Here is a 17,425-nt window from a genome sequence, read left to right as displayed (position 1 = left end):
CACAAACGTAGAGAGCTCTCACTGATTTTGCCTAGACCCGAGCTCCAAGGGCACGTAGGAGCCCAACCCAGAGGAGTGACACTGGACACAGTCACGATGAAACCGGCCTCTAATAGAAAACCAGAGTGCGGTAGGAGCAATCACCCGTCCACTTGTAGTCTAGATGATAAACAAAACACAGATTGGAGCTAGAGTGCCCAAATCTGAAAACACAACGACACCTGTTGGCCCCAAAGCTTGGCGCCCCTTGCGGTATTTCTTTATTCCATTAAAATAATATGTATGGCTGAGTACAACACAAAAACCAGCCAAGAGTTTACACCTGTAGTCCAATCTGACTGCCCACAAATCCTTCTCAGCACAGAGGATCTATGCACACAGATCTGTGTCTTCAAGCAACACACTGTGCCTCCCTCTGATCAGCCAAGTTCACAAAGCAGGCCAGCCATGGGCATACATCTGGCATAACTCATAAGTATGATACATCTTCTCAGCTCAACATACATATGCTGTTCAATCCCTGTCTTAATCTCTTGTCAATCTGCCATACTCCTCCTCTCACAAGGAGCCAGATAACACATACCTGTAGCAGACATCAAGCAATAGAAAGAGAGATGGATGAACAGAGTCAAGGCTTACCAAGTTCAGCTCGTGAAACAACTCTGGAGGAAACAACAGCACTAATCTGTGCCTGCAGGCACTTGAATCCACAATCCTGCTTCACACGTGTGCTTGCACTTGCCTGTATCTTCCTCCTGATGCTCACTCCTATGCTGTCCTTGAAAGTACAGATCTGAAAATCAGCACTGTACTTGATTGTACCGCCTCGGGATGCGTGCCAGGCGTTGTACTTGCATAAACAACCTGCTGTCCACTTCTGTACCAGCCTGAATCAGCCTACACAGGTCTGTCCAGCACTCAGAAAAGCACCACCTGCACCTGTACTTGCTGTACCTGACTGCCCGTACACTGTACGGCAGTCGTACAGTAGGGTTTGGGCTGGAAAACAGGTTGTACAGCCTGTTTAGGGCTTCTGCGCAGCCACCAGCAGCTGCTCTGTGCGCCGCCAGCAACAGAGGAGAAAGAGAGAGAGAGAGAGAGAGAGTCCAGTACTGGCCGTACAGTGCTGTACGGCTGGTTTCTTCAGAAAAACAGCAACAGTCTGCAGCAAAACAGCCGCCTTCTCCTCCTCTTCAGCTTTCCCACGATTGTACACAAGCGCATGAAGGAAGCCTCTCCTTTTGCTACACGACTCCCCAAAAAGGGAGGAGAGAGAGTGAAGAGAGAGAAAACCTCCTTCCCAAGTTAATCCCTAGGGCCCCAACTTAATAAGTTCCCTAGGGCCACTAAGGCCTAGGGGCAACTTTAATAAACATTAAAAGTTAATGTTTTAATGTTCCCCCTTCACACCTAGGGTTGTCCACACATCTTTAAACACTGTCCGGGCACCCCCCATGTGAATCATAAAATATTCTGACCCTGCAACCATCATGCCCACACTTGTCCTGCTCCATTTTCACAGGGCCATGACATACCCCCCTCTTGAAAAATGGCAAGCGTCCTCGATTGCATTCTGGTGATGCATCAAAATATCGAAAGTGAAATATACAATATGGCAAGATCAGCGTCCCAATCTCTCTGAGCCATACACATGTATCAACATTCACTGCAAACCAATGGCATAGTAATAGTCCAAGTTGTATACCACTGTGAACCATACATATCCACAAAAATACCATGTGACTAGTACACATATATCATAGAAGTCCCATAAACAGATGTACTGTCAGCCTCAGTACCTTCGGATGAGATAAAATCTGCACCAAGCGACCTCTAGATGTCATCTGAGCCTGTCTGTATCAAGGGAGTGGAGGTGCTACCCCCCTCTTGAGCATCAGGTAATGCTCCAGACCCATGCTCTGCTGAACCTGAATGAACCACAATAAGAGTCGGCTCTAACTCAAAGGCATCGAGATAAAGCTGCAAAACCTGAGGTGAATCTGTTAAGTCACCTTCCTCTATCCACTTCGCATCCATCGGTGAATAGTTCTTGAACTTCACAAGATAGCGACGGGAAACTTTACCTCGTACCTTCCTTTCTTTATGTGCCAGTATCTGCTCTGGAATCAGAACCTCATCAAGTTCCTCAACTTCCGGCTGAGCCTCATCTGATACATCCTCAGGCACATCCCCACGGAAAGGTCTAAGAAGATTCACGTGAAAAGCATTGTGAATCCTCCAGTGATCTGGTAACTTCAAACGATAGGTTACCTCACCAATCTTTTCCAAAACCTGAAAAGGCCCATAATATCGCATACTCAACTTAGGGAATAAGCGCTCTTTACCCTTCATCTTCTTGAGTCTAGCCTTTTCAAAACGCAAAAGAACCCAATCACCCAATGCAAACTGCAAATCACGTCTGTGACAGTCTGCGGCTTTCTTTTGCTTCTGCTGAGTTTTCTGGAGGGCCAACTTAACTCTCCGATAAGCTTCATTCAAACTCTCCACATACTGATCAGCCTCAAAAATCTTATCCTTTGTATGCAAAATGGGTGGAACCTTCTTCCCTCCTTCTACAATCTCAAAAGGCGCCTTGCCTGTCGAGCTATGTACAGTGTTGTTATATGCAAACTCCACCAAAGGAAGATACTTTTCCCATTGTTGCTTGTGCTCTGACACATAACACTTGAGAAGATCCAACACTGTAGAGTTAGCCTCTTCTGACTGACCATCTGTCTGTGAATGAAATGACGATGAAAACTTGAGAGTTGTACCCATGTTGTCAAACAACCCTCTCCAAAACAAACTCGTCATCCGTGGATCACGGTCACTAATGATAGACGTAGGCAAGCCATGATACTTGAAGATGTTCGCCATGAACAACTTCACCATATGATCCACTTTAATTGTCTTCCGCACGGGAATGAAATGAGCCTGCTTACTGAACCTGCATATGATAGTCCAGATGCCATCATTTCCCGTTTGTGTCCGTGGAAGATCAAATACAAAATCCATGGCAATGCTCTCCCAAGGTCTATCCGGAATAGGTAAAGGCTGTAATAACCCTGGTGTCTTCTGACGGTCAAACTTTACCTTCTGACATACGATGCATTGCCTCACAAAGGCATCAACATCTCTTCTCAAGGTTGGCCAATAAAAGAAAGTCTCCACTGCTTTTACCGTGGCGTCAATACCTCTATGACCTGCATACGGTGGAGCATGACTTTCAATCATAACCTTGAGTCGCAATGGCCTGGTAACACACAGTCTGCCATGCATCAATAAAAACCCATCTCTGAGAGTGTAATGCTCATGCCGCTGACCCTCAGACATCTGATCATACAACTTTTCAAAATCCTCATCATGGGCATACTGCTCTTTCATTTCATCAAGCTCATGATGATAAGCAAGTGAAACTGCAGAGACCTGTGGCTTGCGTGACAAAGCATCTGCCACTACATTCTTTTTGCCTTCCACATGCACAATCTGGAAGTGAAACATTGACAAAAAGTTTGCCCAACGCATATGCTTCTCTGAAAGCTTAGTCTGCGTGAGGAAATAACGCAAGGTCTGATGATCTGTCTGCACAGTAAAATCAGCCCCAAGCAAGTAGTGTTTCCATGTAGAAAGAGCATGAATTACAGCCAACATCTCTTTCTCATACACCTGTAAATGCTTCTCGGCATCTTGCAAAACTCTACTCTCATAGGCTATCACATGTCCCTCTTGCATGAGAACTGCACCAATGCTACTTCCACATGCATCACACTGGACAACAAAAGCCTTTCGGAGGTCCGGTAACACCAATACTGGGTCCGAAGTAAGCTTTTCTTTGAGCTTTTTGAATGCTGTAATTTCCCGATCAGCCCATCTAAACGGAGTTGCTTTCTTCGTCAAAGCATGAAGAGGCGAAGCAATTTCAGCAAAGTGCCGTATGTAACGCCTGTAATAGGAACACAATCCTAAAAAGCTGCGTACATCATGCACGGTCCTCAAAGCTAGCCAATTAAGTATTGCTTCCACCTTGGCTGGATCCATACGGACTCCATGACCAGACACAATATGCCCCAAGAAATGTATCTCCTGCAAGAAAAATTCACTCTTCTTGCCATTAACCACCAACCTATGGTTTCTGAGTTCTGCAAACACAATGGACAACTGCCTTCTATGCTCTTCCTCAGTTCGTGAATGCACAATCATATCATCAAAGAATGTGCCCACAAACTCTCTATGAGGTCTGAAAATCCTGTCCATCATTCTGTTAAATGTGGCAGGCGCATTTGTCAAACCAAAGGGCATAACCAAGAACTCATACAACCCAAATGTGGTTTGGAATGCTGTCTTATGCACATCCTCAGGTCTAATGCGTATCTGATGATACCCGCTTTTCAAGTCAATACGACTGAAAACTGTGGAGCCCTGTAAGCGGTCCAAGATGTCATCGATCCTCGGTATGGGGAATCGATTCTTGATGGTATTCTTATTCAGCGCCCTGTAATCTATACACATGCGCCAAGAACCATCCTTCTTCTGCACTAAGAGCACAGGTGAGCAAAAGGGTGATGAGCTAGGCTGAATCAACCCCTTATTCAATAGCTCCTGCACCTGACTCATAATCTCTTCCTGTTGGGCTGCACTAACACGATACGGCGGTCTATTCGGTGGAGTACTACCAGGAATCAGATCTATAGCATGATCTTCTGGCCTCTCAGGAGGTAATTCTCCTGGCAATGACTCGGAAAAACAATCTTGAAACCCACTTAAGAAATCAGCCCTGTCCTTATCTAACATTGACAAATTAGACTTAGACTCATCATCCTGTGCATCCTTTACATAAATCAAGTACGCGGAAAGATGCTTTTTCATTACTGATGAAATCGCCGAAGCGGATACAATAGGAACAGATTCCCCTTTGAGTTTTACATCCAATACATGCTCTTTTCCTCTATGAGTCAGAGTAATTTTCCTATTGTAAGTATCCACCACCGCATGTACCCTGTGGCACCATGGCATCCCCAACAAAACATCACAGCCATCCAAAGGCATGATGAAAAACTCCTCACTGTCCACATAACCCTGCAAATGAAGCCGAAGCTTCCCAATGATAGGAGTAACGGGTTCTGCATACCCTGGACAAGCCATATTTGCCTCATGTAGCGGCCCCATCTCCTCTGCGCGAATCCCCAATCGGCCAGCCAAATCTGGTGAAATGGTGAAATGAAGTTGGCTCTAGCACCTGTGTCAAAGAAGATCAAAGCATTCTGATCTCTCACTTTGCCCCATGCCCTGCACAACTCTGTAGCTTCACCACTTAGCTGCTCCCCCACAAGATCAGGAACTAAGCCTACAGAAGGCTTTTGTTTCTTTGGCTTGGGCTCTCCTTTATTGTCAGGGTCCTTCTTGGACGTTCTCTTGGGACAATTGAATGACATATGCCCCTCTTCAGTACAGTAAAAACACTTTTGAGCATCTCTCAAAGCCTGTCTTTCCTCAGAAGTCCTTTTGGGCATTGGCAACTTCTTATACTTTGTCTCTGAAGACCCTTTAGCGTCACGAGAAGCATGCCCAAATTTTTCAGCTTTCTTGCCCAATTTCTTACTGCCTTTAAATCCAGATGAACCACCTGTGAGTAACGCATTAGCTGTCATAGCATTTTCAATCATCTGTGACATGTTCGTTACTCTTGTCTTTATACAATAATCTCGTACCTCCTTGGGCAGCCCACAACAATACTTCTCAACCTGCTCAGATAATGGCACGGCACGATAAGAAGTCACTGGGAGTAGAGCTTCCCAAAACTTCTTGTTATAATCCTCCAAACTATCACACTTTGAAGCATCCAGCTTGTGCCATGCTGTCATAACATCCACCTCAAATGTAGATGTGAGCCATACAGAAGAGAAAACCTGTTTGAATTGGACCCATGTGGTGGGTGCTATGCCCTGCAAAAGAAAAGTAGACCACCACTGCAAAGCATTGCCCTTGAGAAAAGTGGCAGCTTTCCTCACCTTCGAGGACTCTGTGTAATTCCCACCAGAAAAAGCAGCATCAAACTGCTGTAAAAAGGTAAGTGCCTTCAATTTATCCTTGGCCCCACTGAAAGTGTCAAACTTCACTGCAGCTCCCCCTTCCTTGTAATCCTTCGCCTTTCCCATAGGCGTCAGATTATCATATGGAAGTGGTTTTGTGAGATTGCTGCCCCCAACATTCATACCCATCATTGGGTCAACATTTCCCATTCCAACACCAGGCATACCATACATCCCAGCCATGTTTCCATACATTCCATGCTGCATACCTGGCTGCATGCCACCAAACATATTGCCTTGCATCCCAGGTTGCATGCTTCCAAACACATTTCCTTGCATACCGGACTGCATACCACCATACATATTCCCTTGCATGCCAGGCTGAAAATTGGCTCCAAAAGGCCCATACATACCCATGCCTCCCTGAGGATAACCCCCAGTCATGGATTGGAACACCGAGCCACCACCAAAGTACCCTGGATGCATGTTCTGCTGAGGAATAGGTGGCTGTCCATAGAAGGAATTCTGTGGGTTAGCACCAAAAGCATGCTGCATGTTCGGAAACTGTGCAGGAGATGGATCCTGTGGAGTGGTACCACTATGACCATGAGAAAGATTCTTCGATCGAACCTTCTTCTTCTTTTTCTGGGGCTCTGTGCGGGGCTCTGTGCGAGATCTCATAAATTCAGCAAATCTCTCGCTCTGTGTAAGCTGCATAAAAGTATCCATAACACCAGCCAAGCGATCTTTAAACCGAGCATCATCATCCTCTTTACCATGCACATCTTCTGGCTGTGTTACATCCTCATAAGGCTCAACATCTGCAGCCTGTTCTCCTGCAAAAATATCCTCAGATACATCTCTTTCAGGAGAAGTCTCTTGCTCTTCTTCTTCTTGATAGAAGTACTCTTCCTCTGTATCAGACATGATTGCTGAATTTTCAGCGATGGCTTTCTCCAAAACAACCACGAGCTCACCCCCTTCAGAAAGTTGATGATTGGTCCCGGGGACAGAACCTTGAAACCGGCCTCTGATAGAAAACCAGAGTGCGGTAGGAGCAATCACCCGTCCACTTGTAGTCTAGATGATAAACAAAACACAGATTGGAGCTAGAGTGCCCAAATCTGAAAACACAACGACACCTGTTGGCCCCAAAGCTTGGCGCCCCTTGCGGTATTTCTTTATTCCATTAAAATAATATGTATGGCTGAGTACAACACAAAAACCAGCCAAGAGTTTACACCTGTAGTCCAATCTGACTGCCCACAAATCCTTCTCAGCACAGAGGATCTATGCACACAGATCTGTGTCTTCAAGCAACACACTGTGCCTCCCTCTGATCAGCCAAGTTCACAAAGCAGGCCAGCCATGGGCATACATCTGGCATAACTCATAAGCATGATACATCTTCTCAGCTCAACATACATATGCTGTTCAATCCCTGTCTTAATCTCTTGTCAATCTGCCATACTCCTCCTCTCACAAGGAGCCAGATAACACATACCTGTAGCAGACATCAAGCAATAGAAAGAGAGATGGATGAACAGAGTCAAGGCTTACCAAGTTCAGCTCGTGAAACAACTCTGGAGGAAACAACAGCACTAATCTGTGCCTGCAGGCACTTGAATCCACAATCCTGCTTCACACGTGTGCTTGCACTTGCCTGTATCTTCCTCCTGATGCTCACTCCTATGCTGTCCTTGAAAGTACAGATCTGAAAATCAGCACTGTACTTGATTGTACCGCCTCGGGATGCGTGCCAGGCGTTGTACTTGCATAAACAACCTGCTGTCCACTTCTGTACCAGCCTGAATCAGCCTACACAGGTCTGTCCAGCACTCAGAAAAGCACCACCTGCACCTGTACTTGCTGTACCTGACTGCCCGTACACTGTACGGCAGTCGTACAGTAGGGTTTGGGCTGGAAAACAGGTTGTACAGCCTGTTTAGGGCTTCTGCGCAGCCACCAGCAGCTGCTCTGTGCGCCGCCAGCAACAGAGGAGAAAGAGAGAGAGAGAGAGAGAGTCCAGTACTGGCCGTACAGTGCTGTACGGCTGGTTTCTTCAGAAAAACAGCAACAGTCTGCAGCAAAACAGCCGCCTTCTCCTCCTCTTCAGCTTTCCCACGATTGTACACAAGCGCATGAAGGAAGCCTCTCCTTTTGCTACACGACTCCCCAAAAAGGGAGGAGAGAGAGTGAAGAGAGAGAAAACCTCCTTCCCAAGTTAATCCCTAGGGCCCCAACTTAATAAGTTCCCTAGGGCCACTAAGGCCTAGGGGCAACTTTAATAAACATTAAAAGTTAATGTTTTAATGTTCCCCCTTCACACCTAGGGTTGTCCACACATCTTTAAACACTGTCCGGGCACCCCCCATGTGAATCATAAAATATTCTGACCCTGCAACCATCATGCCCACACTTGTCCTGCTCCATTTTCACAAGGCCATGACACACGAACCTATGTAGAGGTCAACGACCTCGCCGCAGAGGCCCCCGCCCACACCCGCGCCATCATAGGAGGATCAGAGCCATCATCTTACACCATCATAGTACTTCCTCACACTGGCTAAGCTTTATCACTCAGAGTGCCATGTTGCGCACCCTATGCGGGATATCTTAGGATGAAATGCGAGCCTTATACTCTTTGTACAAAGATCAGCCCTAGCATCTCGGCTTTAGCATTTAGCTTTGTCATTTTCTCTCGTTTTAGTACCCATGATAATGTATTCAATGGACATGATGTAATCCTTTTGGTCTCATAGGACATTTTGGCCTTTTGTAGACGTTAATATAATTTTCTTTCTTTCTCTCTTCATATGCCCCATGCCATGCGGATTGCAATTGGCCAAATACGGGTTTCATCCCACCACCCCAGTGTGGAGATAGGGAGAGCTAAGTGCACCTTCAGAGCCAAGGAGCTCATACGGGATCTAGGGAGGAGAGGATCTACTCAAAGCCAACAATATAAAACATATACCTCCATGTGGGTACTAATTCTTCCCCAAAAACCACGAGTCTTTATGCAATAGAGCTCGTACAGCAAGTACAACTGAAGTGCAGATATGGACTTCTTGCGATCACGACAGATTCAAGAGGGAGGGATCGTACCTCTAGCCCTCTTCACTGTATAGATATATATTGGACTGGAATCGATCATTATTCTGCTTATAATGGTTATTTGGACATGCTCTAGTTTAGGTGGCAACAATGCCCGATAGCCCAAGGAGCAAGATTTATATATGGGAGCCAACGATGCCAAATGACCATTGGACGACAACGCTGCCAGAACGAGATTTCTATATGGGAGGCATAGATGCCAGATGACCCATTGAACGGCAACGATGCCAGATATATTGGACTTCGCAATCGGACGGTCATTGCGACCAAATGGCCCATATAACTGTATTGGATTTCGCAGTTGGGCAATCATTACGACCAGATGGCCCAGATGACTGTATTGGATTTCGCAGTCGCACGGTCATTGCAACCAGATGGCCCAAATGACTGTATTGGATTTCATAGTCGGGCGGTCAATGTGACCAGATGGCCCAGATGACTATTGATGAACTCTCGGGGAATCCTAGTAACCAAATGGCCTTGAGGATAGTCTGAGCGGTCCTAGTGGCTAGATGGCTCAACACGGTTTCGATGAAAACAGACAGGACAATCCATGAACAGGAGAATCATTACTTGTACACTATGTTGGAATTAGGGTTAGGGTTGCAACAATGCACACACACAAGATAGAGAAGCTTGAGAGCACACAAACTCACTAGATTAGAATGAACAAATGTGTGCCAGATACACTTGATAAGTACACAAGCTTGAGAGCACACAAACTCACTAGATTAGAATGAACAAATGTGTGCCAGATACACTTGATAAGTATACACCCCAAAATGTGTAGATAAGAGGGTGTACATACGGACGGGGAAAAACCCTCCTAGTGAGGGAAAAAGTACCCCGACGGTCCTAAGTGTCACCAGCCTAGACATTTCCCAATATGAAAGGGGTCTGGTGGACTCCAGGATGTCTAAATATTTGGAAAGTACAAGCTTTGGGAATGGGGGTATATCCTAGAATACAAAGGACCACACTCCTAAAATTTAGGCGAGTTGCTATTTTTGGCCCGACTCTGCTGGAAATTCTGTTCGCGTCATTACATCTCGAATTGAGCAGATACCAAGAGTTGGCAAAGTGCCTATGACAGAATGTCTACCAGTTGGGATATTTTTAGAGATAAAGTTTATGGAAGGACCCATCTCTTAGATTGGGACATGTGGCAAGAAAGTGGGCCAAAGTGAGACAAGTGGCCTGACACTTGTTAGAAAGTGAATCAAAGTGAGACAAGTGGCCTCACACTTGTCACTTCACCTATTGTGTGGCTCTCCACTTGTCATTGTAGCCTTCTCTTGCCATTTCAGCTCATGGGAGGCCCAAACCTATAAATTGGAGCCCTCTCTCTTCATTAATAGAGACTCTCTTGCTGCAGACTAGCCTCTACCACCGTTACAAGCTGCCCGAATGATGGCTACTCTCTTTCTCTCTCTCTTGAAGGCTGCCCATGAAGAATACCGGCTGTTGGGGACTGTTTTGGAGGCTTCCATCGCGAAGAAATACTGAAGGCAAGGGTATTTAATCATTTATTATGATTTCTAGCCATTGTACTTGTTGTACCAACCCTTGTACCTGTTGTACCCAGACTTAGTTCCGTACGTTGTATGGATCAGACCGTACATACGATTCGTACCGTACGTATCCGTCCGATCAGGTACGATTTTTCCCAGTTTCTGCCCGTTGGAAGTAGCCGTTTTCTGCCCGTTTTTTTGGCTGTTTTCCTTTCATCTCTCCTGAGTCCTTCTATAAAAGATTCAAGGACCAAGCCTCTCCTCCATCTACTCCAAGCCTCTCCTCCACCACCCTCCATCTACTCCAAGCCTCTACTCCAAGCGGCAAGCCTCTCCTCCACCCTCCTCCAACCTCCTTCCATCCCACTCGAGCCTCTACTCCAAGTTCTCTTCCTCCAAGCTCTTCCCATAGTTCATCTTCTCTACGCTCTCTCCTCTACTCCACGCTTTAGCCCTTCTCTTATCCATCATGCCTCGGGAGAAGCATGAGGCTTTTGATTTGCATTGCCTCAATGTGGAGAAGGACACCAAGAAGTCCAACTCCCATCATTGGATATTCCATTGCCCCCTCATGATGATACCCCACTGCCTAGAGAGCCCTTGTTTGATGATGACGGCAACCTGCTTAGCGAGAATGATCCCCAGAGTGTCTCGTCCACCTTCGAAGAGTCCTCTTCAGAGAACTCTCTTGATGGACACTCTAGCAGTGATCATGTTGATGATCATGCAGATGTTGGTGATGATGTAGACTTTTGATATGTTATAGCTCTCTAGGCATTGGGCATCTATCTCCTTCTAGCCCATTGATGATGTATTGTAGTATGTAGTATCATGTATGTACGCATGTTGGCGGTCGCCCATGCCATGAGTTTTTGGCCTATCCTTTTGTAGCAATTTTGTACTCTAATGGCATGATGACATTATGTTCATGGTTCTACTATTTTGTAACTTCTTGTCTACAATTTTTAAGTTTAGGAAGTTTTTTCTTCACCAAAAGAAGGGCTCTCATTTTTGCTACAACCATTTATGAGTGTCTCTCATTCATAACCTACTTCCTCCCCTTATGCATTCTAACCCTCTTCTAAAGGTCACCTATCATGGTGTGCCATAGGCCCAATAATTGCATGAAAAGTACCACCTACATATCCTCTTATAGAAACATACTTTGGCTCAAGCATCGTGGCCTGGCTGCAAAGCCCTGCAATCTAGGTTAGTGGGGATCCAACACACACACATACATCCATAGCTGGTTATGATCATCAACATGACAAGCATGGAGTTTCTTTCACTGGTTAAATAAGGTCATACCATCAGAGGCAACGGATATAAAAGGAGCTATCCAGAATGACAACAGCATTTGTAAACACATGTGCAAGGTTGAGATCCTACCATTATGTCCATGTGCAACCAGTCTGCGCCGGAGTCCAGCATACGTTTGGCCTCTGAAGCCAGATTTGCGAAATCGGAGGACAGCATCGATGGGGCTATTTTGGCAGGGGGGAACTTGGAGCTGTCTCCCATGGCGTTCTGCAGACACAAACATGCGAGAAAATAAACAAAACGCATGCTCGAACGGTTGACAGCCGGTTGAGAAGATTATGGTCATAAGATCTGAAGAAAACAAGCTGAAAATTCAGAATTTAGGATTACCTGATGATGAGAAGGATGCTGCCAAAGTTGCTTTTATAGGTGGATGGCAAGTCTGAATGCAGAGGAACAGTTATTACGGCAGCAGGCAGCAGCTCGTTGAGGACTGTCTGGGTATTTGATCGTATGGCTTCAAAAAAGCAAAGCCAGCTCTAGGTTTTTGACTATATGGCTTCAAAAAAGCAAGGCCTACATTTTCTGCATTTAATTAAATAAAAACACACATTTTCTTCCAAAAAGCAAGGCATAAAGTTAGACTGGGCGGCCAGGCAAGGGAACGATTATATCGAAAATGTTTGCCAGCGTTATTATGTAATGGAAGAGGAGCCATAGAAAACCATGATAGAACCGGCTTTAAAGAGTATATTAAAGAGTATATTAAAGAGTGTAAAGATTAGTGTAGGACCTTGTTGACATGATTATCGAGAGCTTGGTTCGTAGAAAGAGACCGTGTGCATATATAATACAAACTTGAGATTTGAAACGTTATTGCCATCAAACCAACTAGTGAGCTTAAACAAGTTGCTTATTAAGCCATCGTGAAGAGATCAAATGAATATTTTCAAACATCATAATAGACAAGTACTACCTTTGTTAACCCAAGTCTGAGCACATCATCATCATCATCATTTTGGCAATCACTTTTATCAATTATGACTCCTTCCTCATGAGGTGTTGTGACTTGCAATAGTAGCAATACTACATGGTATCTTTCTATTGAGGTGTGCAAGCAAAGCAACTGACACGAAGTAGCCTCTTGGTGGTGATTGAGAAGTCAGAGTGAATCAAACTTTTTGTGGGCAATGTTAAAGTGTCGCGTATTCTTTATGCGGCTCAAACCATAGCAGGTCAAATGATCTATATGAGCAATTGGGCTAAAAAGCTAACCTAACCATGCCTCAATCACAAAGAAAGTTATGTTAAAACGTCTCTAAACCCAATGGGTCCAATGATATAATGCTATCCCGTAATGGAAAAGAAAAACAAAACAAGTACAAATAACATAGCTCTTTGAAAGTAGAAGTTAATACAATGATTATCAAGGGGGAAGTACAGGGGGTATAAGCACTAGTACAAGAGAGTCTCGTCATGGGGTATAAGCACTACTACAAGAGAATCTCATCATGGAGTACATGAGAATATGAAGAAATTGGGTTAATAAGCTAACCTAATGTTATGTGCACATTATATATGTATATACTAGGAGGCTAACCCACTCTAGTTGGGCAAGGGTTAGGTCTAACCCATTGTGTTTACTCTCTTGCCATTTCAAGCTAGAGCCAATTGTTGCTGGAGTGAAGTCATATCTTTTGGTGGTATGCGACACTAAGGTATGATATATGATACTTCATCGTATTTATGTGTGCACCCTTGGGCTCGAGGGTGGTTGGGTGGATGTGTATATGCCTGATTCATGCATGTTTATGCATGGTTATTAGCTAGAGAGATCTTTAGGGTTTTAACACCTAACCATGCCTCGATCAATAGGCAAATGAGAGAGCCTTACCTTCTAGGTGAGAGAGCATAGCCATGGACAAAGAGACGACACCTTGTTTCCTATTTAGGTGAGAGAAAGAAAGAAAGCTATATTAAACGTCTCTAAAGACCCAATGGGTCTATGAGACCAAAGTGATACAGTGCTATCCATGGTATGTCTCATCATGGAAAAGAAAAACAAAACAAGTACAAATAACATAGTTCTTTGAAAGTAAAGGCAAAAAATGATCATCATGGGGAAAGTACATGGGGTATAAGCACTAGTACAAGAGAGTCTCATCATGGAGTACATGAGAATATGAAGCATGTCATCCTCTAATAAAGGGTACACCTCTCTCAAGCATGAGGTTATTGGTATGGCCAAGAGGTCCCCTTCTGTGGATAGTGGACATAATGGCTAATCCCCTTTTTTTTTAAAGGGGAAAGAGAGAGAAAGAAACAATGACATAATGGCTAATCTAGGGAGGTTAAACGTGCTAATATCAAAACTTAATCCAATAGCTAAAACTTACCAGGTCCCTTGAGGTCCATGCCTCTCAAGTACAATCCATAATCACGTCTTCCATGCATTGGACCAATCTTATGTCTCTAATTGTGCCACTAGGTTTTAAACCCTTATTGGTAACTTCAATTCCCACGATTACTGGTCCTATGCCAAATATAACAACTGGTCCTACTTTCTTGTAAATGCTCAGAGTTGGTATCCCACAAACCTCGCAACTCCTAGATGCCCAAACTCTAGCAATATTGAATAATCTAGGAAGGAGGTTGTAGAAGGATTACATGATGCTTTAATCAAAGCAAGTTGCATATGACCTAAAGAAGTTATCTGGAATCATGTCCAAGCTAATGGGCAAATATACAAATATTTGAGTAACCATATAAAGCATTTGGAAATCCGGATTGCGCTACCAAGGTACATGCACTGAATCTATGCGTAGTGGACAATGGTTCATCACTTTGACAATTGTACTATGATTAAGGCAAATTTCAAAACTCAAAAGATAGACTTTATCTATGAATTCTCCAGACAAGGCCCTAGGTGTACTACTGCCCCACAACAAGACTCTACGAGATAGATTGGAGACTTGAGGAAACTATACAAGATTACATCTTACGCATGTAAGCCCTAAACTCATAATGTGAGGACTAGGAGGAACTCAATGATGCACAAGTTTTTTAATGGGATTAAAGAAAAACTCTTTGTACAATTTGATCATAGTCTCAAATCCAATGTTACAAAGAAGCAATTCATTTTGACAATACACATGATGGAAGATACCATTGAGATAAACTCTTCCTCATCTAAACCAGTGAAAGCAAGGAGCAAAGAGACATCGATCTCTGAGATATCCATTATTGAATTCTATAATGTCTTGCTTGAAAGCTTTGAAATTCACTACAAGCAAGGGGATGAGCTAAATTGTTAGCAATCATTAACGACCCCTTGCTCTTGTAACCAATTGTGTTGTGCACATTATTGTAGGCACCACCATCCTAATTCACATTGCATGTACCCTAAGCTAATCTTTATATATTGCAATCATTGTAAGGCATTCGATCATGACATCAATGTATGTATTCACATGTGACAAGTGCACAATAATCACCTCAAACCAAGGAGCCCCATCATGTACACATCTAGTCTCCTTGACTCAAACAAAAACAAAACCAGGGATAGAAACTACTAATAAGGAAGCAATAAGACAAACAGGGCAATGCTAATATTATTGTGGACCATGTAAGATTGTAGACTGCCCAATGTGGAATGTGCCTGCAGTTCCTAACACCACACAACCCTTGTGTGAATAATGTGACATCGATTACTTGTTTATAGACTGCTTGAGGAGAGATGATTTATTATTACAAGCTGCCTCGTAGTACACAACTCTCAATATCTTAAATGTTGTAGAATGGAAACTTGTCCACAATTCCACTAAATATCCTCACACATTTGCAAGCCAAGGTGATGAGTAAAAACCAAAAACCTAGTAAAAGAATACTCTACACACAAGGGGTAGAGAAGAATGTGTTGAAATAAGAACCAAAAAAGAATTCACAACCTTATAAACCCAAGAAAAACCAAAGGTACATAAATTGAAGAGGCTAATACTAAACCTCAAGACAAGGGGGGAAAGGCCAAAAGAAAGTCTAAACCCAAGGGAGGTAAAGTCAACACATTGCACAAGTGTTGGGACCACGAACGCAATGTATGCAACGCTTGCTATATAAGTGCTCAAAAGAAAATTCATTTTTGTTGTTGCATGGGAACATGCTAGTGATTCAAGAAATATAAAATTAAGAAATGAGGTCTCATCTAGTGCAATTAAAAGTCAAATCAAAGTAGTAAGACCTGACCCATGTGTAAACAACTCTTTATATCAAATGAAAAGTAGTTGTTAAGATTGTGCTCGCTACTGTAAATGCTAGAACAATCACTCTCTCAAAAGTCTTATTTGTTCCAAGTATTAAAAAGAACTTGTTGTTAGTCTTTGCCATTGCTAGGGCATGCGTAGTGGTTAGATTGTTCATGATGACAGGTGTACAATTCATGATGAAGTGATGGAATCATCACTATACTGTCCGATACTCTAAGCCATGGGGCTTTACATGTTGGATAGGTATGAGATCTGCAGCTATGGCATGCCCCCTTGGGTCACTTAAATTTTGGCAGTTTGGTGTGCCTTAAAAGGCAAGAGATGGTATCAGAATTGCCAAAATTGAGGCCCCTATCACACATGTATGTGAGGGGTGCATTTTAGGTAAGATGTAATGACATCAATATGGAAAGGTGGATCAATAAGGGCTATCTAGAAATTATAGATTATACATAGTGATGTATGTGGTCCTATGAGGAAATCATCAAGGGATATCTCTACTTTGTGACTTTTATTGATGACTACTCTAGGCATACTTGGGTGTATCCATTGTTGAAAGAAAATTCAGAGGTTTTTACATGCTTTGGGCACTATCAAGACCTTTATGACACTTGGAGAAGAAACTCTAATTCACAATCACAAAAATTAGAGCATAACGTATACTTGCACAAATTAACAGCATAAACCTCAATAAATAGAATTAAATTAACAAATGAGATGGAGAATAGAGTAGAGGTCACTATCGACACAAGATTGGGGTGAATCTCCCTTGGGATGAGTGCGGCCCTTATACCACTCACCCATATTTATACTAAAAAACTTGCTTTTCAAAAAGATAACTTCCAAAAACAAAGCACAAGTGCTTTTGAGTTTATGAGCGTACAAGCTCTACAAAAATATAGCAAACAATAATGTAAAGTCTTGGGTCTACCAAAAGTATAAAATACTATTTCGTATGTACAAAGGTACGAGGCTTTAGCCTTACAAAATAATTGATGCCTAAATATGAAACCATAAAATGTATTCACATGTCTTTCAAAATATCTCATTTTGGTCCAACACATGTTCCACTCGCGCGATTAACACATAATCCGTCGCTCAATCACATCATCACCTACATCCAAAATAATATTAGTCAGTATACATAGCTGATTAAAAACATTAATCCTAACCATATCATATGAGCACACACAATTGATCAAACACATTAATCCTGACCATATCATACGAGCGCATACACTTGATT

The 17,425-nt window shown here is 43.4% G+C and overlaps 1 protein-coding gene across 1 annotated transcript in view; it reads right to left on the bottom strand.

The window, feature by feature from the left end:
* LOC147604880 (ribulose-phosphate 3-epimerase, cytoplasmic isoform-like) overlaps positions 1-12,612 on the bottom strand; it is a 51,216-nt gene extending 38,604 nt beyond the window's left edge. Inside the window, exons 1-2 of the mRNA XM_086793757.1 lie at positions 12,308-12,612; positions 12,047-12,184 (exon numbers count right to left, since the gene is read on the bottom strand). The gene's annotated coding sequence lies outside the window, so the exon portion shown is untranslated. The remainder of the gene's footprint in view (positions 1-12,046; positions 12,185-12,307) is intronic.
* Between the last annotated feature and the right edge of the window lie 4,813 nt (positions 12,613-17,425).

The sequence above is a fragment of the Cibotium barometz genome, chromosome 60, assembly GCF_041138505.1.
Source record: "Cibotium barometz isolate CiBa-2024 chromosome 60, ASM4113850v1, whole genome shotgun sequence".
Classification (NCBI taxonomy): Eukaryota; Viridiplantae; Streptophyta; class Polypodiopsida; order Cyatheales; family Cibotiaceae; genus Cibotium; species Cibotium barometz.
The sequence above is the reverse complement of the archived record's forward strand: the minus strand, read 5'-3'. Positions and strand labels throughout refer to the sequence as shown.